Genomic DNA, 21,699 nt, shown 5'->3' with positions numbered 1-21,699 from the left:
TTACCATGGTTCTCTGGTGAGCAGATAGTCCATAAACGTTACCATGTGGTAAATATGTTAGACTTCATCCCCTTTCAAGGTATTGGATAATTTGGGAGAATGGAACTCAAGTTTACCAACTAGCAAATGTTCTAAGACTGTGAACATGTATGATACTTCACATTAAAACATTTTTGAGGTCAAATGTTTATTCATCGCTGTGATGTTGTTCGTGTGTAAAGCTTTTTCAAGAACACAAATCTTCTCTTTGAGAATTAGTGTTGCAAGTGAATACAGGAGAGTTTATTTAAAATATCTGTTAAATAGAAATGTGCCTTTTATACATTGGGAACTATTTAATGAAGTAGCCAGTATACATTAATTTTCAATTATAACTCCATTAAGCCTTGTTTCCATGATTATGAAAAACTAAATATGCTGACCAAGGCAGTTATTTATTTTATTAAAAAACATAAACTAACGTAACGTTTCAACCTTCTAGCAAGGTCTTCTTCAGACTCTGTATCAAGTACAAAAGTAACCAGATACAACAAGAAGGGTAATATATATACACAAACATTACTCCCTCCAGACTATTTAGAAAGTTGTTTGGAACTTTCTAGCAGATGACTTTCACTTTCCAACTTTACTTTCACCTAAAAGGCTAAACACTTCCATATATAATGTGGTTGGACTTTTTAATCTCACGCTCTTTTCCCTTCATTTTTCTTCCTTCTCCTCTCCTCTTTTTCTCTTGTCCTTTCCACTCTTTCCAACATCTTCTTCCATTCTTTGTTTAACTTCAGTCCCCCATTCCAGTTCATTGTGTCTTCTTCGCCTTTCTTCTCTATTTCCTTGGCTTCCTTCCATTTTCTCACTAGCATTCTCTTCTCCCTTCCTATCTGCTTAGCCTCATCCCACTCTATGTCATGTCCTGTTTCTCTCGTGTGTTTAAATATTGCATTTCTCTCTCTCTTAAGTCGTACATCATCCCTATGTTGTTTCAACCTGTCTTTCAGCCTTTTTTTCGTTTCTCCTATGTACACACTCTCACATTCTTTACATTTTACTTCGTAGATAATCCCTTCTTCTTCCTCTTCTCTGTTTTCCTTTTTCTTTTTAGCATTCCTCGCTATTCCTAAGATGCTTCTTCCTCCCTTCCTGTAAGTTTTAATTCCTGCTTTCCTAAGCACTTTGCATATCTTTTCTGTGGTCTTCCCCATACTCCTTATTCCAAACCTTCTCTCCTCTTTTTCTTTCTCTTCCAATTCTCCCCTGCCCATTTTCTTACTTCTTCTGTTTATGTCCAGTCTATCCTGCTTCTCATAGCCATTCTTTTCCAGCTGTTTCCATAGGCTATTTATTTTGCCTTCTTTTTCACATTCTTTCATGCATATTTTCTTGATTCTGTCCTCCATATTCTTTATAAAATTTATTTTTGTCACCTCACTTACATCACTTCTTTTGTGGCAGAATACCCCTGCTGCACACTTCTTCTGATGCCAAGCGGTTTCAATTTTAGAGAGAAAATGAAAATAAAATTGAAGAAGAAAGGAGAGGGACTAGGATGGAAAGAAGAAAGAGGAGAGGAGGAAGAAGAAGAGGATACCAGAAGAAGAGTTGTGGTAATAGGGAATGTAGATCTAACAAAAGAAGAGGAAGCTTTTTTAAAACTAGGCAGAGGTTTCAAAGTTAAAGAAAGAAATGTAGATTATGAGGAAGTTATATATGACATTGAAGATGCAGTGCTCCATATAAAAGAAGAACCAAAAAGAGACAAGATTAGAAGAAGAACAGCAGCCATACTGAAGAAAGAAATGGGAAAACAAGGAAAAGTAGATAATTTGAGTCAAAAAGAAAGGGAAGGGATGAAGAAAATCAAAACAAGAAATGATGTGGTGATAGAGCAGGCAGATAAAGGTGGAGCAATTGTGGTGATGGAAAGAGAATGGTACGAGAGGAAGTTTGAAGACCTAAAAGAAAATGGATATGAGGAGATTTGTGGAACAGGTGAACAACAAACTATAAAAGAAAGAATCATTAAAGACTGTAGGAGGAGTGGATTCAAGAAATGCATAAAGGAGACAGGAAGACTACCAAGTTTGAAAGGCTTTCCAAAGATACACAAAGAGGAGATAAAGTTAAGACCAGTAATGAACTGCAGAAACAATATTTTGGAACCCTTAGAAAAGAAATTAAAGAAAGTTATTGACGTGTTAGTAACACAGCAAGAAAGCAGAGCAGTTAAGAACAGTGAACAAGTAGTAGATCTCATAAAAGGACTTAAGTTAAATGAGATGAAGACGACAATGTTTAGCTTAGACGTGAAAAGTATGTTCCCGAGCATCAAGAGGGGACACGTTTTGGACATTATTAAAAAGAGAATGGGACAAGAAATTATAGGAGAATGGGATAGTGAAAGGGTAGTGAAGGCGCTGGAAACCATTTGGAATAACGGTTACAGTATAATGGGAGATAAAATAATGTTAATGAGTGAAGGACTAAATATTGGTTCCAGTCTAAGCCCAGCATTGGCTGAATTGGTTATGAATGAATGGGAAAAGAAAGTGATAGAAAAGGGAGGTGACAAAATGATTCTGTTTTGCAGATATGTGGACGACTGTTTTGGCATATGGAAGGGAACGAAGAGGCAGCTTGACATTTTTGCCAAAGAAATTCAAGATGAAGAAAGAGGGATATTATTGGAACTTGAAATAGAAGAAGAAGACATGTTAAGCTATCTAGATATATTGATGAAAAGGAAAAGAGGACAAGAAATTGAAACCGCTTGGCATCAGAAGAAGTGTGCAGCAGGGGTATTCTGCCACAAAAGAAGTGATGTAAGTGAGGTGACAAAAATAAATTTTATAAAGAATATGGAGGACAGAATCAAGAAAATATGCATGAAAGAATGTGAAAAAGAAGGCAAAATAAATAGCCTATGGAAACAGCTGGAAAAGAATGGCTATGAGAAGCAGGATAGACTGGACATAAACAGAAGAAGTAAGAAAACGGGCAGGGGAGAATTGGAAGAGAAAGAAAAAGAGGAGAGAAGGTTTGGAATAAGGAGTATGGGGAAGACCACAGAAAAGATATGCAAAGTGCTTAGGAAAGCAGGAATTAAAACTTACAGGAAGGGAGGAAGAAGCATCTTAGGAATAGCGAGGAATGCTAAAAAGAAAAAGGAAAACAGAGAAGAGGAAGAAGAAGGGATTATCTACGAAGTAAAATGTAAAGAATGTGAGAGTGTGTACATAGGAGAAACGAAAAAAAGGCTGAAAGACAGGTTGAAACAACATAGGGATGATGTACGACTTAAGAGAGAGAGAAATGCAATATTTAAACACACGAGAGAAACAGGACATGACATAGAGTGGGATGAGGCTAAGCAGATAGGAAGGGAGAAGAGAATGCTAGTGAGAAAATGGAAGGAAGCCAAGGAAATAGAGAAGAAAGGCGAAGAAGACACAATGAACTGGAATGGGGGACTGAAGTTAAACAAAGAATGGAAGAAGATGTTGGAAAGAGTGGAAAGGACAAGAGAAAAAGAGGAGAGGAGAAGGAAGAAAAATGAAGGGAAAAGAGCGTGAGATTAAAAAGTCCAACCACATTATATATGGAAGTGTTTAGCCTTTTAGGTGAAAGTAAAGTTGGAAAGTGAAAGTCATCTGCTAGAAAGTTCCAAACAACTTTCTAAATAGTCTGGAGGGAGTAATGTTTGTGTATATATATTACCCTTCTTGTTGTATCTGGTTACTTTTGTACTTGATACAGAGTCTGAAGAAGACCTTGCTAGAAGGTTGAAATGTTACGTTAGTTTATGTTTTTTAATAAAATAAATAACTGCCTTGGTCAGCATATTTAGTTTTTCATTAATTTTCACTTAGTTTTGTACAGCAGGGTCAGCATTATCTAACATGCACCCATTACATTCATTATTCCTGTACAAAAAATCATGAATCATATTAGAAGTATCCTGAAATATCAAAGCATATGTTTAGCATAGCTTTGGATTTCAAATGTATCACATAGAAAGAACATACATTAGTGTTATAGCCACCAAGCAAGTGCTTAAAAATACCTTTATATTAAATAAAAAAGTAAAATTTCCATACAAATTCAATTTGCACTTTAAGAACAACCAAGTTGCACTTGAATGAATGTGTAAGTAATATGTGAAATGCTTACAGACTTATACAGATTTCTGAAATGGGAAATTTGCTTGAAGGGGTGATGAACGAACTGATATGTATGTGTGTGTTCAGTTTTATGAACACTACTATTATATAGTTTTTTTATTTATTAATACATGATGTAGTACTTGTGTAGCAAATGTAGATATAGAAGTGGAATGTGAGGCATAAACTGATTTGTAGCCATCAAAATTGTGCCTTGGTGAATGTTGTTTAAAGTTTCTATATTTCCATTAACAGTTACAGTATATAGAAATTTGAAGTAAGGTACAGGCAAATTGGAGAAGATCCCAGTATACAATGAATATGGGATGAATCAAGTGGACAAACGTTTAACATGGAATTTATAGGCATCAACATTCAGCCAGGTCAAATTTGCTTCTAAAAAAAGTTCTTTCATTATTAAAATTACTCCAGCTGTAGAGAAAGTTTTTTTAACACACATAATATTGTTGTAAAAGAGAATACAAGTATGCCTTGCCTTCTCCTGTAGTTACTTAAGTACAGGGTGTTCGTAAAACATTTGTATAAGTGGTGCTCTTTTTTCCCCATATCACGTTTAAATATGGTTACAACTTGGCAGGTTTTCTTATCTGCACAAAAGTGTCTCGTATGTTATCATAGGTGCCAATTTTTGGTACTAATAGGCCAAGTATCACCAGATAAGTACTGTTAAATAATGATGGAAATAATACTATAAATAAACTTAATCAAAATACAAATACTTTCTGTCATATTGGTATTTTTTTCTTTCTGTTTCATTTCAGTTTCTCACAAACTGTTGGAGTTATATCACACATATGCACTCATGTCAAATACTAGTTATTATTTTTATTGTTAAATGAAGCAGGTTCTCAAATAAAGGTGCATTACTCTCAACAGTCGTAGTCACGGACACTGCCGGCTTGTAATGAATCCATTGACTTTCAATGGAATCATTACAAGCCGGCAGTGTCCGTGACTGTACAACAAGGAAAATATGCTTAAGTAGGAGAGTAGTATTTTGTTAATACCCTGTACTGATAGAATAATTTTTTTGTATTGTTGATGAAAGCGTGCTCATGTAATTCCCAGAAGGTTTTTTTTTTTTTTTTGTACATTGTTGATAAAAATGTTCTCGTGCAATTCCCTCTACCCACACTCTCTATTAATTTTGTTCCTTGTATTAAGCAAAGTTATCTTGCCATATATTGCATCACTAGGAGTTTCTTCCATGTGAGAATTATCCACACATGTTTCTCTGAAACAAGTGTGGAGTAATTTCTGTTTTGCTGTCACGATCACGTTTCTACTAACGTGCTCCGTGTGTAACACATCCATAGCTAAACACTGCCTGGGTATTTTGGTTTCAAGACAGAACAAACTTGTGATGCATTACATGTTATTCAAGAAACAATTTGATCATATTATAATTTAGAAGTAAAAAATTTAATTCTAATTAATAAACTATTCCATTTTTTTAAGATAGGTTTTGTAAGTATCAGGTAATGATACGTATGTACATTCCTGAAAAAAGTATATAATGTAATTTGAACTATTGTTGTCTTTAAAATAAAATAAACTGTGTAATATTTTGTGCTGAGTATTATTTTGTAGAAACATGTATTATGGATACAATAAACACGTAATTTGCTTGCCACCTGTATTATGTTGAAAAAATATAAAATAACATACAAATGAAAATAATTAATCTCGTATGGAAAGACTGTGAGGGATGATATCCCCCTAGATAGCAAAATTTTCGTAAATCACCCCCTCCCCCCTTTTCTCCTGGTTATCTCACTGTCACTATATTAAACAATAGGAGGATATGTTAGTTGTTGCATTGACTAGTTTCATCCACAGATAGCTTGCAACTTGTTTTATCATTCGGCAATTTAGCTAAGATGATCTTAAGCTGGAAGAGTGTAGTGACGTGTTTCCTCTCGGATATATCTTGCAGTTGTTTGGCTCGCTGAACGCAACTACAAGGTGGTTATAATTAAAGTGACGGTGTTCAGAGTGGTACAGCACGGGTTGTAATGAGAGTAGCAGTCTGAAACTTCGTAGATATGCTAATGAAGCAATGCGCTCGCGAATTATGCAAAAAAAAAAAAAAAAAAAAAGTTCCAATTCTCGCCACCAGGGTAAAAAATGGCGCTGTAAGCAGTCAAAACGTGGTATAGTTACAGGAAAAACACTATAAATCGCAGAAAACAATACTCTTTGTAATAAAATATCGCTACAATTTCACTATTCGAATTACATGAACATTACTAAAGGAAAAAGCAACAAGCGTCACCAATGACAACCAGGAAGCTCACACAATGGTTAGGCAATGTCACCGACTTTGACGTCAGAGTTACGGAAAATTCCACGTTTCGACTGCTTACAGCGCCATTTTTTACCCTGGTGGCGAGAATTGGAACTTTTTTTTAATTCGCGAGCGCATTGCTTCATTAGCATATCTACGAAGTTTCAGACTGCTACTCTCATTACAGCCCGTGCTGTACCACTCTGAACACCGTAACTTTAATTATAACCACCTGGTACTTACTTCTAGCACTGAAATGTTGATACTTCACAGTTCTAAGTTATATATGTAACTCCATATTCACAAAAAGTGAAGTTATGCCAGTTGTGCTCTGAACGTCTTATATCTTGACTTAATCACACTACTAATATGTAAAAATATAATAGACATTCAAGTCTATGTGGTTGAATGAAAAATGATTCATACAGGTAATAACAGCCAATGACATGATTACAAAACAGTGTCCTTTTTCTAAGACAAGCTCAGGTTTTTACCCAATATTTGGGCATGAGTGATTATCTTTGTTTACTTATAGGTCATAAATGATGATGACAATGGTAGAAGTAAAATAGAAAATATACTGCTGGCTACATGAACCAATGATGGGGGTGACGGATCCCTTACAAAGAAAGAAAATGTGTTGGATGGTCACTAGTCACATGAGGAACATTGATATTGGCACTGCGAGGCTGTTAGTTATACCACAGGCTCTGCTTCTGTATTGTGCACCTGTGCTATCATATTCTGAAATCTCCAGTGGTTCAGCATAGTAAGAGGGTCACTATTTATATTTTGAGCCTTGGCAACACTGATTGAAGTTATTCACGATTTGACGTTTGCACGGAATAGTCTGCCATTATTGACCATAACGTACTTCAAATGTTTGTCAATAGTTTCATTTGTGTTGTTTATGTTGCCTTGGAGATTCCGCGACAACAATAAAATGGAATTAACTCGTGAACATTTTCGTGCGATGATTTTTTACGATTTTCGACGTGGATTATCAAGACAAGAGTGCATCGATCAACTTACTTCCACATTTGGCGATGAAGCCCCATCCTTTGCCACTGTGAAACGCTGGTATAACGAATTTAATCGTGGCCGCCATTCGCTCACCGACGAGATTCGCGAAGGTTGTCCAAAATCAGTTGTTGTTCAAGAAAACATTGATGCTGTGCAAAACCTAATACTGCAAGATCGTCGTGTGACATACTGTGAGATTGAGGCAACCATAGGCATTAGTTCCACCAGCATATATAAAATATTACATGATCATTTAGCTGTGAGAAAGGTATGTTCTCGTTGGATCCCACACAATTTGACAAAAACTCAAAAAGACGCTCGCATCAATTGGTGCAAACAAATGCTCAATAAATACAATCGTGGTGCTTCAAAAGACGTATATAAGATTGTAACAGGTGACGAATCATGGATATATGCATATGAGCCGGAACGTAAACAGCAGTCGACTGTATGGGTGTATCAAGATGAACCCAATCCAACAAAAGTTGTTCACGCTCGAAGCACATCGAAACAAATGGTCGCCTGTTTTTTCGGGAAAACTGGTCATGTGGCAACTGTGCCTTTAGAGGAACGTAGAACGGTCAACTCTGAATGGTACACAACAATTTGTTTGCCAGAGGTCTTTGGTCAAATACAGAAAACAAAGAAACGCCGTCGGATCATTCTTCATCAAGACAATGCCAGCTGTCACACATCTCGTCTAACAACCGACGTTATGAACAGTCAAAAATCGAATTGATGGGTCATCCACCGTACAGTCCTGATTTGGCACCCAATGACTTCTTCTTGTTCCCGAATGTCAAGAATAAATTGCGTGGACAACGATTTTCGTCAGCGGAAGATGCCGTTGATGCATTCAAAAACCATATTATGGAGGTGTCTCAAGAAGATTGGAAAAACTGATTTGACAAATGGTTCGAACAAATGCAAAAGTGTATTGACCATAAAGGAGAATACTTCGAAAAACAATAAAGCAATTTTCAATGCCAAATTCCTGTTTTTTCATTGTTAGACTCAAAATATAAATAGTGACCCTCGTAGCTAGAAAGCTAGAGGTGTGTAAATTTTGTTTTGGTTGGTACAGAAAGCCCAGTTCTGGAATTAAATCTGCCATTTCCAAGATTTTTCAGACCCATATAGTCAAGAAACCATCAAGAATTAACAACTTTTAGATCGTTTAGAATTTCCTGGCTGTTTGGATCTCAAAAAGCCAGAGAAATCATTTAGTAGAGTTGGATCAGAATAGGATTTTTTTTCCACAATCCCAGTACCATCAGCCGGCCCCATAGTGGAGTGGTTATGACATCGCACTATGATGCCAGGGGCCTCAGGTTCAAATCCCATCCTGGGCATGAATGTATGCGAGTGTCTTCATCAATTTCTTCATATCTCCATCTTCGCAAATTAGCCAAAATTGGCACAAAAGCAAAGTAAAATAAAGCAAATCAATCAATCAAGCCCAGTACCATCATTTTATGATCACCCAAACTATATAAAACTGATGACTGATTGATATTTAGAGAATTCGGATGTCTGCACATCAGTTAACGTAATGGATGATATTCAGCAAGGATCTCCCTCCACAATACATTACATGAAATCAGGACTGCCACCATATTTTTGGCAAACAGATCATATTCTGGGTAAGCATTTTGCATATGGTCTTTGCCACAGTGGTTGAAGGTATGATTATTGTGATCATGCAAGGAATGTGTACTTTTCACCTTTTCCGAAGCCCTACAGCAACTGTGAAATGTGTGCAAAGTAATTAAATGGGTGTTAGAGAATGATTTACATATTGTACTGCGCACCTTTATTTTGTTAGTGTTAGTAGTATTATGGTTTTATTCTTCATTGGCAAGCCAATCAGTTTTTTTTTCTTCCGTTGTTCTTAGTCGACCATTTCTTGTTTTCTTTGTCACCCCAGAAGACAGAGAGGCCATAGGGGTACCCCAACCCCTGCATTCCAGTGACACCCCATGAGCCAGTATGGCCAGAACATTATATAAGTAACTAAATGTTACATTTACATAATTTGGACAATTAATTCTATAATTAATAATAGAAACGTCTATCCATTGCATATGAGTGAAGGGGTGGTTATACATGGAATAATAGATTCCAGAAGCTACAACAAAGAATGTATACAGAATCTAAGCTAGGGGTAGTTAAGGATACGAGTTGGCAGTGGTGTGTGTTACATGAAAGGGGGGGGGGGTCTCCAAGAAGTGACTTTTTCTCCCCCTTTTTTTGGTCAAAACCCGGTAAAAAGAGAGGAACCATGAAAGATGGTTGACCATTGGTTCAAGGGAGGACAGAGCAGCCAAAGGGCAATAGAACTGACGGACTGATTGGCCTTCTCTCTCTTTTTTAAAAAGAAATTGTTGGAAGAGGGGAACGTGCGTTTTCCGTAACACTGCATTTTTGGAGAGTCTGACGAGAGGACGAGTGTAACTGTGGGAAGGAGATGAACGTTCGTTGTTCTCGTGCTCCTTTGTGTCTTTTGGTGAGGTGGACAAAATGAGAATACAGTGGATAGGAGGATTTATCATCCACTAAGTTGTGCTACACCACGAGAAGATGAGCGCCTACACCAGAACAATTTAGTGCTCTGCAGGTGAGGATAGCAGATCCAGACATGTAAGTCAAGTCAGACTGCAGTATTAGCAGTGGGGCACTTCCTACCATCACCCCTCATCTCTAAGACTAAGCAGCGTGTGTACCTCCACTTTATCAATTTGACATTTAACGTGCACGAACTGAACAAATCTCAAAATCTGAATATTTTCTTTTCTTTGGCCAACGGGGGTTTATTTTACGTAAAACAAATGGGTGGGAGAGTTGGTAATTATTGATTTTGCTTATTTCATTATATAGAATAGATTATAGTATAAATTGACAGCTATTTGTTTTCATTGTTGACAAAAAAATAGAAAATGGCAGCATCCATTTTTCAGTGCCTGGTTGTAGTGGTAATGGAGGAGAATTAACCCTTGTAGTCTCATGCTCTGAAAATTCTTCACCCCTTCGCTACCGCTCTGCCCAGCACAATATAGATAGAATTACCAAACATTCTTGTGTGTGAATCAATAATTTTGTGGGTGACAATGGACCTACACCTGCAAACTCACAGGTAAGTGATTTTTATTCATTTGAGGTCATGTTATTTCATTTTACTGTTATAATATTTTAAAATTTGGAGTGATGTTTTAGGTCTTGGTACCTATTTATTTCATAGATGCAGGAAAATGATAAGTGTAGGGTCACCAGATGCACTCTTCTAGAGGTCCTAAAAATGGTCCAGGTGTTTTTGTTGTTTTTTTTTAAAATGGGGAATGCCCTCCTTTTGGGGGTAAGACAACTATTTCAAAATCAAGATTCGTAACAAAATTTTATGTTTGTATAATTGTTTTCTGTGTTCAATTTCAAAGTAAAGAAATACAACACACTTAGTTGCAAGCACAAAGACAAGAAACTTTTCTTCCAACAAAGAATTGTTGGACGATTGCATCTCTTCTGTTGTCGCCACCTCACTGCTTAAGATTTTGATTTCAAAGCACTTGCATAGTGAGCCGCAAGTTTCTAACAATAGGTAAGAATATGCGAGATGATGCAGTTTCATTTGATTTGAGTTTCATGACATCAGAATTCAGAAAAATATACATATAGTAATATAATATAACTAGCTATAACTATTCTGCAAAATCTTTTCCAAAGTCTAACAATGTCCTTTTCTTTAAAGTTTTTTATCTGGTAGCCCCAGATAAGAAACTAATATTGAAACTTTGTTAAGTTATTTATATTTACTCTAATGATTATGCATACCGTGGCCCTAAATATATACCTATCTATTTAGTATAAAGGTAAATTGTGACTTCTTGTGTAGCTTTACTAATCAGAATGCACATTCGTATGTAGAATTGTTTTTCCGACTTCATCATGCATATTGAACTGTTTCTTCCCAAAGTGAACTGCATGATTACGTCAAGTTGAACATTATCTGGACGTTCAGAAAATCTGAGTATCCATCTTGATCACAATTTTTATCCTAAGAATCGGTTGGGGAAAAAAACTTGCATTGATATTTTTTGTTCAAAATACTGTCTTCTTTATATTCATCTATTTAAAAGTGAAATTATTCCTAATGAAAAATATGTTTATAAGAAACAAATAATCCAACCAAATTATATTTATGTATAGTTGTAAACATTATTTTAGCTACCATCCTGATTACAATACTCCGATATCAAATTTGAATTGCTAGCCCACATGTATAATCACCTTTTCATTCTCAAAAATGCAGTGACCGGGGCATGGGTGTTCTTTCCGAGTGTCCCTTCATCAATTTCATCACCCATCCCTATCTTCACGATTAGCCAAAAGTGGCAGAAGAGCAAAGTCAAACCAAATCACATCAATAATGCAGATGGTAACACTGCTATCAAAATATATATCAAATGGTGGGTAAAGGTAAAGTTCCCTGAATAGAGCACCATGCCATAAAAGCACATTTAGGAGATGTGGGGAGATTGATCTCGGACACTTTGGAGGTGATTTGAGGTTGGGTGACCTTAGATCATTCACCCTGGAAATCGAACCCAGGTCTCCCATGTGGCAGTCAGATGCCCTACCCCAAATAGACCACCGCAGCTCTGAATGATGGGTAACATGGTAATAATAAACTCCTACCTGCCTTTTTGCCAATGTCTGCTTCACCCAAAATATCAACAATAAATTTATAGTGATGTGTGGTGTAGTGATATTGTGTGTGTAAATCCTAAGAAACCAATTGCTATTATTGCTAAATTATTCCTAGGACTCCAAAGGTGCATATTTCACATGCAAGCAACAAGAATTAAGAGGAACACTAGTACAACAAACAAGTAAATACAACTGCTAAGGAATTCATTTGAATATCCATATGCATGGACGTTCGCAGGATTTTTTCCAGGGAGGGGCAAGGAAGGTATTTTTTTCCAGGGGGGAAAACGAAGGCAAATTTTCCCCAAAAATACAGGGTGTATCAAAAAGAATCATCCAATTTGGCAAGTCTATATATCTGAAACAAATAAACATATACAAATATTTTTTTTTTTGCCCATGAAAGTGAAACTCAAAAAGTTTTTGTTGCCTCTTCATAGGTGTTCAATATGCCCCCCGTGAGATACACAGCATATGTCCATACGGTATTCAAATTGTTCCCAAATTGCAGCTAGCATGTCTTCAGTTACAGCTTCCACAGCTGCTGTTATGCGATGTCTCAGTTCATTCATTGTTCTTGGTACTGTAACGGAGGCACATAAACGGAGTCTTTTAGAAACCCCCACAAGAAATAATCACAGACAGTCAGGTCAGGTGACCTTGGAGGCCAGTAATGTAACGCTGCATCATTTGGTCCAGTGCGACCGATCCATCGTTGTGGAATTTTTCGATTTAAAAATCCCCGCACTTCCCGATGCCAGTGTGGCGGTGCCCCATCCTTTTTTTTAGATGAAGTTATTCGAATCAGTCTCCAACTGTGGGAAAAGATAGTACTCAAGCATATCAAGGTAGGTTATTCCCGTCACAGTGTTCTCTGCCATGAAAAATGGACCGTACACCTTGGTTCGGGAAACTGCACAAAACACATCCAATTTTGGAGAGTCCCTCTCATGTTGTACAACTTCATGTGGTTGTTCCGTTCCCCATATTCTCACATTATGGCGGTTGACCTTTCCACTCAAATGGAAGGTTGCCTCGTCACTAAAACACTAAGCGTTGAACAAAACTGTCATCGTCTTCAATCTTGCCAAGAATGAAATTACAAAACTCCATACGTAGTTCCTTGTCGCCTTCACAAAGAGCTTGTAGTAGCTGAATTCTGTATGGTTTCATGTGTAAACAACGACGCAACACACGCCAGACGGACATCGGGGGCATGTTGAGCTGTCGACCTGCACGACGAACAGATTTCTGCGGACTACGTGTAAAACATTGACGGACGCGCTCCACATCTGCGTCGGACACTCGGGGGCAGCCCGGTGATTTTCCCTTACACAAACAGCCTGTTTCTCGGAATTGTGTATGCCATCGTCTAATGCTCTGTGCAGTAGGAGGGTCCACACCATACCTAGTACGAAAGTCACGCTGAACAGTTATCACTGACTTGCACTGCGCAAAACGTAGTACACAAAATGCTTTCTGTTGTCCAGATGCCATTTTCACCAGAACTGAAGTGGGCGTTCACCGTGTAAAACTTGAGATATTCTTCTTTCCAACAGTACGTTGTTCACTCACATATCTGAAAAGACAGAAAAGATATTGTTTAAAATCGGATGATTCTTTTTGGTACACCCTGTAGTGTTGTTCCCTAAAAAGCATTGCTTAAATTTGAATTTATGGTGTTCGTGCAATAATTAACACATATTATTGTGGCTAAAATGAAATTATATGTGTGAAATACATATTTTTTGGTTGACTTTCATTTTCGAGGGGGGGAGGGGCATGGCCCCCCTTCCGGACACCCATGTCCATATGATTGTTTAATTTTCTTTATAGAAAGTAGATAGTAGTGCACACGAGTAACTGTAGGATGAAGCTTCATTTTGGTAAATGTAGCTGTAGTGAAGCAACAATTTTGGAAGAGTACTTGTAGATGTAGAAGATCTACTTTCAATATGTAACGTTATTGCCAATTTAGATAAGAGGATTTTCACCCGCATACTTAGGCAATATATGCTGATATACACCCCCAAAATTTTTACTCATTAATTTATTCCACTATTGTAAGGTTTAATAAGTGCAAAATTCAGGATCTAAGCAAGAGAATTTGTAATGTTACGCTTGCAAATACATTATTATTATGTAGAAAATTTTATGGCTGTGCGGTCTAAGGCATCATGCTTTGTGCTCCGGTTGCGGGCCATTCATTTGCAAGGAAGCTTGCATGCTTTTCTCCCAGTCAAGGTCGCTGACCCTCATGCCAGGCATGAGAACAGTTTATTGCTATCCCAACCAGATTTGAAAGTGGATGGGGGATTGTGAGTGGGATCAAGTTCAAAGATCCCTTCAGTTTTCCACAAAATTCAGGCATTCCAAACATTTGGAAGTTTTGCACAAGTCTGGCCAATTCGCGCGTGCGCAAAGCTTACTTCCCCGTTGTTCTGGTGTTTGATGGAGGTGGTTGGCGGGTTGGGGGGATTTTCTGTATTGGTATTTATGCAAACTTTGTTAAATCAAGTGCGGATCCACGGGGAGGGCAATTGCCACTCCCAAATCAAGAGCTTAGACTAGGTTTTTTTCCATACATTATATTTAATTTATATTTCATTTGTATATCAGTATTATACAGTAAGCTCTCCTTTATTGAATTGGTGAAATCATTATAGATGGTTATTATGAATATTTTATAAATATTGTAATACCGATTTTGAGTTATTATTATTATTATTATTAAACTCCTCACAAAAAGTTTGGAATATCATAAAAGTGACGAGGAAATACGGACGTACAACCTTTATTTTACCACACAATAATTCGGCCTGAGTACATACAGTGATAGAAACTGAAAACGGGTGTGGGCATCCACTAGCAAACCGAAACAAGCCCAAATAATGCAAACAATCAAGTGTACATGTGTCCAGCTGGAAACGACTGATGATGTTTCCATACAAAAGTGTGTTCCAACTCACTGGTGCCTTAGTAACGTGTATGACCTCCACGTGCATTGTGAAGTACCCTGACACGTCGAGGCATCCCTGCTATGAGTGCATCAATGGTATCCTGGGAAAGAAGGTCCCATTCCATCTGGCCAATGTGAATGAGGTCCTGCAGTCTTTCTGTAGGCTGTGGATGACAACAAATGATAGTTTTCAGCATCTTCCACACATGTTAGATGCAGTTCATATCTGGTGTCATAGGGGGCCAGTCCATGCGGTGAATATCAGCCTCGCGCAGGAAGTTTGGTACCGGTGCTCCACGATGTGGACGTGCATTATCGTCCACCAACACAAATCCATTACCATACTGGGCATGCAATGGTTGCACGAAGGGCCGAAGTACGTCCTCCACATACCTTCGGACCGTTAACCTCCCTCATATAGGAATGAGCAGTGTCCAACGGGGGGGCGAATAAAGGTAAGGATGACTCCACCACCGCCAAATGCATGGACTTCTCGCTCATGCTGGTACTTCCTGCCACGTTGTTTTCATCTCCAAAGCCGTGTTTGACGTGTATCAGGGAGCAGTGCTATCTGTTTTTCGTCGGTAAACATCACATGATGCCATTCTTGCAAACCCCATCTAACATGCTGGAGGGCCCATCTTTGTATCTCGCCTCGATGGCGATTCCGTAGGGGCATGCATCGCACAGGCCTATAGGACCCTGAGTGTACACTATGCAACCGATTGCGAACTGTTTGGGTCGAGACATGGATGCCAGATGCCCGCACGAGCTCACTTCCTACTTCACGAGCTGTCGCCGTAGGTTGCCTATGTGTCGTTATGTGGATATACTGGTCCTGCAGTGATGTTGTCACTCTTGGGAGACCACTCCTCCGTCGGTCACACACGCCGTTGATCTCCCTGAACCGTCTCCACGTTTTGGAGACTGCCCCTTGCTTTACCCCCCAACAAAGTGTGCTACCTCCTTGCAGCAATGCCACTATTCTGGTTCGATCAAACTGCAAAATCAACATTGTGAAAGATCGTTCATCATTAGACTCTTTCACTGCTCCGTAGACACCTCTCTCTACCGAATGAGTCAATGGCATGGGTGCACGGCCAGAAGAAATGAATTGCAGGCAGCGACGTCTGTTGCCTTGGAATGCAACTACACATGGTACGTATCTGTCTGCTGCCGTTCTCGTGTTTTCGCCAACATTTGCCACCGTCCCTATTACATACTTTGCTTAATATGACAATATTCCACACTTTTTGTGGCTAATATAATAATAATCCAAACTTTTTGTGAGGAGTGTATTATTAATTATTTGTTCCCAAGCTTGTATTGAGGATGTGTGCTAAGAATATACGTACATTCTAAATCAAAATTATAAAAATAAGTAAATAACGACCCTAATGCTTTATGCATATTTATACATTTTTACATCAACAGGGGCGAGCCTCCCGATGGCGCAGTGGTAGCATCGTCGCCTTGTAATCGAGGGGTCCCGGGTTCGATTCCCGGTGGAGGCACATAGTGGTTCGGATCCCACTTTAAACTGTAGGTCCAGTCCCGATTAGCCTTACTGTGCATAAAGTGGACTTAAAACAACAAATCGATCCAATCCAACATCAACAGGGGTGACATGTTTCTATAGGAGAGGTCCTTGTTTTTTCATTTCCCCATTTCTATTCACATCTTTATGTAATTACTAATTAGGTTTATCACGGCAATGGAAATATATAATAATGACAGAAAATTAATTAGCATCCTTTACTTATCCCAGATTCGCACCCAGTACCCTTGTTTTCAGATGTGCGCATTAATCCCTGTAGACCACTGGGTAGTTCTTACATACTGTTTATGTAAAAGCTATGTAAATATTGGTTAGATTGGACTTCCGCGGGAAAATCGCCCCTCCCAAATGCAATTCCTGGATGAGGGCAGCATGCACTTCATTCGATATTTGAACCCAGAATTTCAGATTTCAAAAATTTATGTACCTATGGTGTCATAAAGCCAAGAGTGGATTAAAGGGAGGCCCTTGAGGGGGCGTCGTGGGCGACTTCCACCAAGGACCTATTTTATTTTTTCACATATTGATATATAATATACACAGTTGGAAAAATATATCACCAGTGGCGAAGATATAGTACAAGCAAAGCAAGCACTGCTTGCACTATTAAAATATTATTTAATGTACTTAACGTTGAGTGCATTATTTATTTTCTATCGTACTCGATTTCGCGAAATTTTACGGCCGCAAACTCTCTCCGCAGCCCGTTGGCAAGCAGCAACCTCTCTGCTTGCAGCCACTGTGAGGGAAACCAACGCTTCTCAAGTATCATATGGCGAAGGGTAGATGCTGGTGAAGGTACGGTCCCCAAACCACTAATAAAAGCTCTGCTTTTCGGAGCTTTTCGGCTTCTCTCGAAAACACCCGAGCTAAGCAGAAAGCAGACACTACTATAAGAAAACATATAAGTGTTAACATGATCTCGAAGATGTATATTTGCTTTATTATAAACACAGAATTATTGAAATAAATTAATATAACTGTTCCAAATTCCATGTAGATAAACTTTAAAGCATTACTTTGAGTTTCAAGATTTGTAAAACGTGTCAATAATGTCGACGTTCAGGGATTAAGACAAACATGGTGTTCCGGCACTGGGGAGCGCTGGAATCTACAGAAGAGCTGGCTGTTGTCCGCTTCACACTTCTCTTGTCTCAAATTACAACGCACGCCAGTGTTGACAACTACCAAATAATTTACACTATATTTATCGTAAGTTTTCATACAAACAATAAACTGATGTTTTTTCGATAAAACGTATGTAAAACAAAAAAAAAGCAATGAAACTCTATCCCGAGACCTGCAAATAACAAAAACATTAAGTCATAAATGCTATCCAACTCGAAATATTATTTTTATTAATATAATACATTATTAAAAAGAAGAACCAGCGCATGTTCTTCCTATTGTAATGACCTATTATTCGAAAGCTTAATTAATTTTAAGCTTCAAGTCAGTTATTTTACTCCCCCGTGAACATTAATTTTTACAACGAGGTTGACATCACTTTTCTGTTAGCTTCTGAGCTTTTCGGAATATTTTCCATTTGTGTGGGAAGAACGAGTGGCTGAAGTGAGTGTTCTCTTTTGTTTGGTGTGTTGTGAAGTTACGAAAACAAACATGGATATTTCAAATTTCGTACGGGAAGCTGTAAGTAATAGCAAGTATTTTATTATCAATAACGTGACAAGAATTTTGAACTTAGCAGTATGGCCGTTGAGAGAGGAGTTCATGGATATATTATTATTATTTAAAATGTCCTTTCTTTCCTAGAAAAACTGGGGCAATGGGCTGTATAATTTATATACCCCCCCCCCCCATTTTTCGGAGTACTGCATTGCTTTCCTTCCTCTTAAGACCACGCTTCGCTACTGTATCACACGTAGTGTCAATTAAGAAACATACAATAGAAGGGTAGAAAAAAGGGTGACTGAGGAGCGACAGACCCTTAAGGATCTCATTTTATTTCTTCAATATGGCAAATATTGTGGTATTTTACGAAGAACTACCATTATGGGGAGCAGGAAGCTTAACGGCGAGTGTAACGAGTGACTAAAATAGGGGCGACGAGAGACAGGTGGCGAACAATGATAAGAATGACGAATGATAAGGGGGCAATGTGAGACAGGGGGCGAACAAAATTAAGAATGACGAAGGATGGGCGGCGAGAGATAGGGGGCCGGGGTGAAAAAGATATGAATGAACAAATATAGGGGAACAAAGATAGGGGGCAACGAGAGACAGGGGGCGAACAAAGATAAGAATTAAGAAGGATGGGTGCGATGAAAGATTTCAGCCGACAAACGATTAGAGGGAAACGACAGATAGGAGGCGAAGAGGGGCCGAATAAAGGTAAGGATGACGAAGGGGGAGGGGCGACGAAAGATAAGCACGAAATGAACTCAAGATGAAGGTACTAGGGTGGATCAAAGGAGTCGTGAGGTGACCTCCCCTTCACAGAGGATCTAGAAAATACTTCTGCCTTCTCACTCATATTTTCGTGCACAGTCACTGTGGAAAGGCCATAGCCAGGGAGAGAGAACAGCTGGCAAGTACCCCAGTGCTACTAGGGGTGACAAGGAAAAAATGTAGGCGATCTAAAACCATCAATCTTAGTAGCTTGCTGCAAGGGCGAATTAAAGGCTTGAGGGGGCGATCATTCTTCTCCTGCGCCTCTCACAAGAGCTTTTTTTTTTAAAAAAAATATTGATAAATTCACAAAGTTGGAACGAAATGTATCAAACATTGTGGCATTTTATGAGATACCCAAGAGCTAAGAATTAGCAACCATGTAAGGTGACACAGCAGTGCTCTTCTTGCCTGTTTGGAGCAAGACATAGCTTAAACTGCTCCATGTTCCCGACAGTCACACCTATTGGAATCAAAAATCAATGTATTTTGATTTTTGAAGAATCTATTACAGTCTTTATTTTGTTGAAGTTAAACAACTTAGAATGATTGGTGTGCTACACAGTGGCGCAACCGCAGGGGGGCAGGGAGGATTGTCTGCCAATCTTGAAAACAAATCAATTCTAGGGGGTCACATATTGACAGACAAGGCCACCTTCAGAGGGACAATTGTCCTTTTCGATGTCAAATTTTATGCAAATAAAAATACATTTTGTAAAATTTTCTTGCTCGCTTCGCTCGCATTGCCTCCTTTACTTGCTCTTGCCAATTTCCGAGACGTAGTTAGGGAGTTACTGGTCGAAAATGTCGGCATCTCCGCTAGCGCCGCCCTCAACACTTCTCCGGATCTCTTGGCCTCACAAGGAATTGGACGCACAGTATGTGTTACATGTAAAAAAAATAATTATATTCGAAATACATTTATCATGAATTCTTTTATGTCTTTAAAAAAAACATTACTCACGGCTGGGTCTCCTACATTTTAGTTATGACAGTGATTTTTAAGTGTGCTGGGCGCCGAAATTTTTTTAATGCCCCACTGCATAAAGCTCGTCATATTTTGCTGCAGCACGCAAATATCCATACCTCATATGGGATTCGAACCCAGAACTAGTAATATCGAAAGACACTAGTTTGATCGTGAAAAGTGCCTATTTTTCAAATACTCTGTTCTGTTCTCATAACAATAAATTGCATGGTATTTTCCCGAGATTTTTAGTCCAATGGCGCACGATTAATTAAATAATTATTAATATATTACTATCATATTATATTATTACCATATATTATACTATTATTACTATTCTCAGGCACTTGGTCCGGACCCCTCCCCTAGAAATACGTTCCTAGATACGTGATTGCAAGCTTCGTCGTTGTGTGAAGTTTCTGTAATTTTTTCTGTTTAGTTCTAAACTCATTCAGCAAATTCGTATGGCTGAATGTATAATTCTCATTGTAAAATATACTTGTCGTCCTGATTCCAACTTTACTTTACTTCAAAGAAAGTTCCGAATGATCAGTTTTCCCCCTAACAACCACATGTCAGGTCCACGTGGAGCCCAATAAATCGTCCCTTGAAACCTTTCCCACCAATAGAGTTCGTCCAAGAAATGACAGCTCTCGTCAAGTCCACGTGGACTAAATGAGATGTTGCTAATTCAGTTTCTTTAGAGATTTTTGAACGCGAAGTTGTGGTTGCGTTATATTTGCTAGGTTGTGTTATCGTATTGTGCTACTTTTTTATACAATATAAAGACCTTGGGAGTACAACCTGGCAGTGAATGAATGGATGTCTAAACACTGCAGGCAAAAGTGACAACATCGCTTTACAGAAAAACAGGTGGTGGCTCGAAACCAGATACGGTTTCGGTCAGCTTCCTCTGGGGTTGTGTCAAAGATGCAGAACTGCTACTACGTTCAAGACTTCAGCTATACCAGAAACTATACTGCCTTTTCTTTTCTAAAAGGGCGCTATCTAAAATAACATTGAAACAAGCGACAGTGTGTTTTGAAATGATAGGAGCTAGGACTTGCCGCGAGAAATTGACCGAATGTAATGGATGGGCGAAGCCAAGAAAATGCAACGAGAAATGAGTGACCTTGATTTTCCAGCTGCAAGTGTGCAACGATTTGACGCCAGCTTTTGGCAATCGCAACGTCTCGCCAACGGCAAGGGAGCATTTCCTTCTCGTTTTCTTTGTAAATGGGTGGCCCGCTTTATGCAGCTCATGCAGGTTTGAGTGTCCTGGGAAGCGTAACAAAATTTCGGTTGTAAGATACTTGTTTTACACAGTAACAAGTGAATATGCTGTCGCTTCCGCGGCTCATCCTAAGTTGATGGGACGAGCAGAAGACCCGCCTGCTTGCATTTCTAAGTGATGACGTCAGAGGACCTCCTGTCTGTGGAGAGGACGTTTTCAAATCCGTGACGTAGTAGGTGAATTTCAGTGGTGTTTGAAGGAGTGTTTCTCGAGAACCGAAACAAATATCGCCGAGATATTTTGCACGTCTCATGTTTATGTCATTATCTGTAAAATGAATGGATTTAAAACGTTTTTCATGTCAAAGTGGAAATGTCCGTTGT

Source organism: Lepisma saccharinum, chromosome 5 (assembly GCF_977018435.1).
Source record: "Lepisma saccharinum chromosome 5, izLepSacc3.1, whole genome shotgun sequence".
In the NCBI taxonomy this organism is placed as follows: Eukaryota; Metazoa; Arthropoda; class Insecta; order Zygentoma; family Lepismatidae; genus Lepisma; species Lepisma saccharinum.
This window is presented reverse-complemented; position numbering follows the sequence as displayed.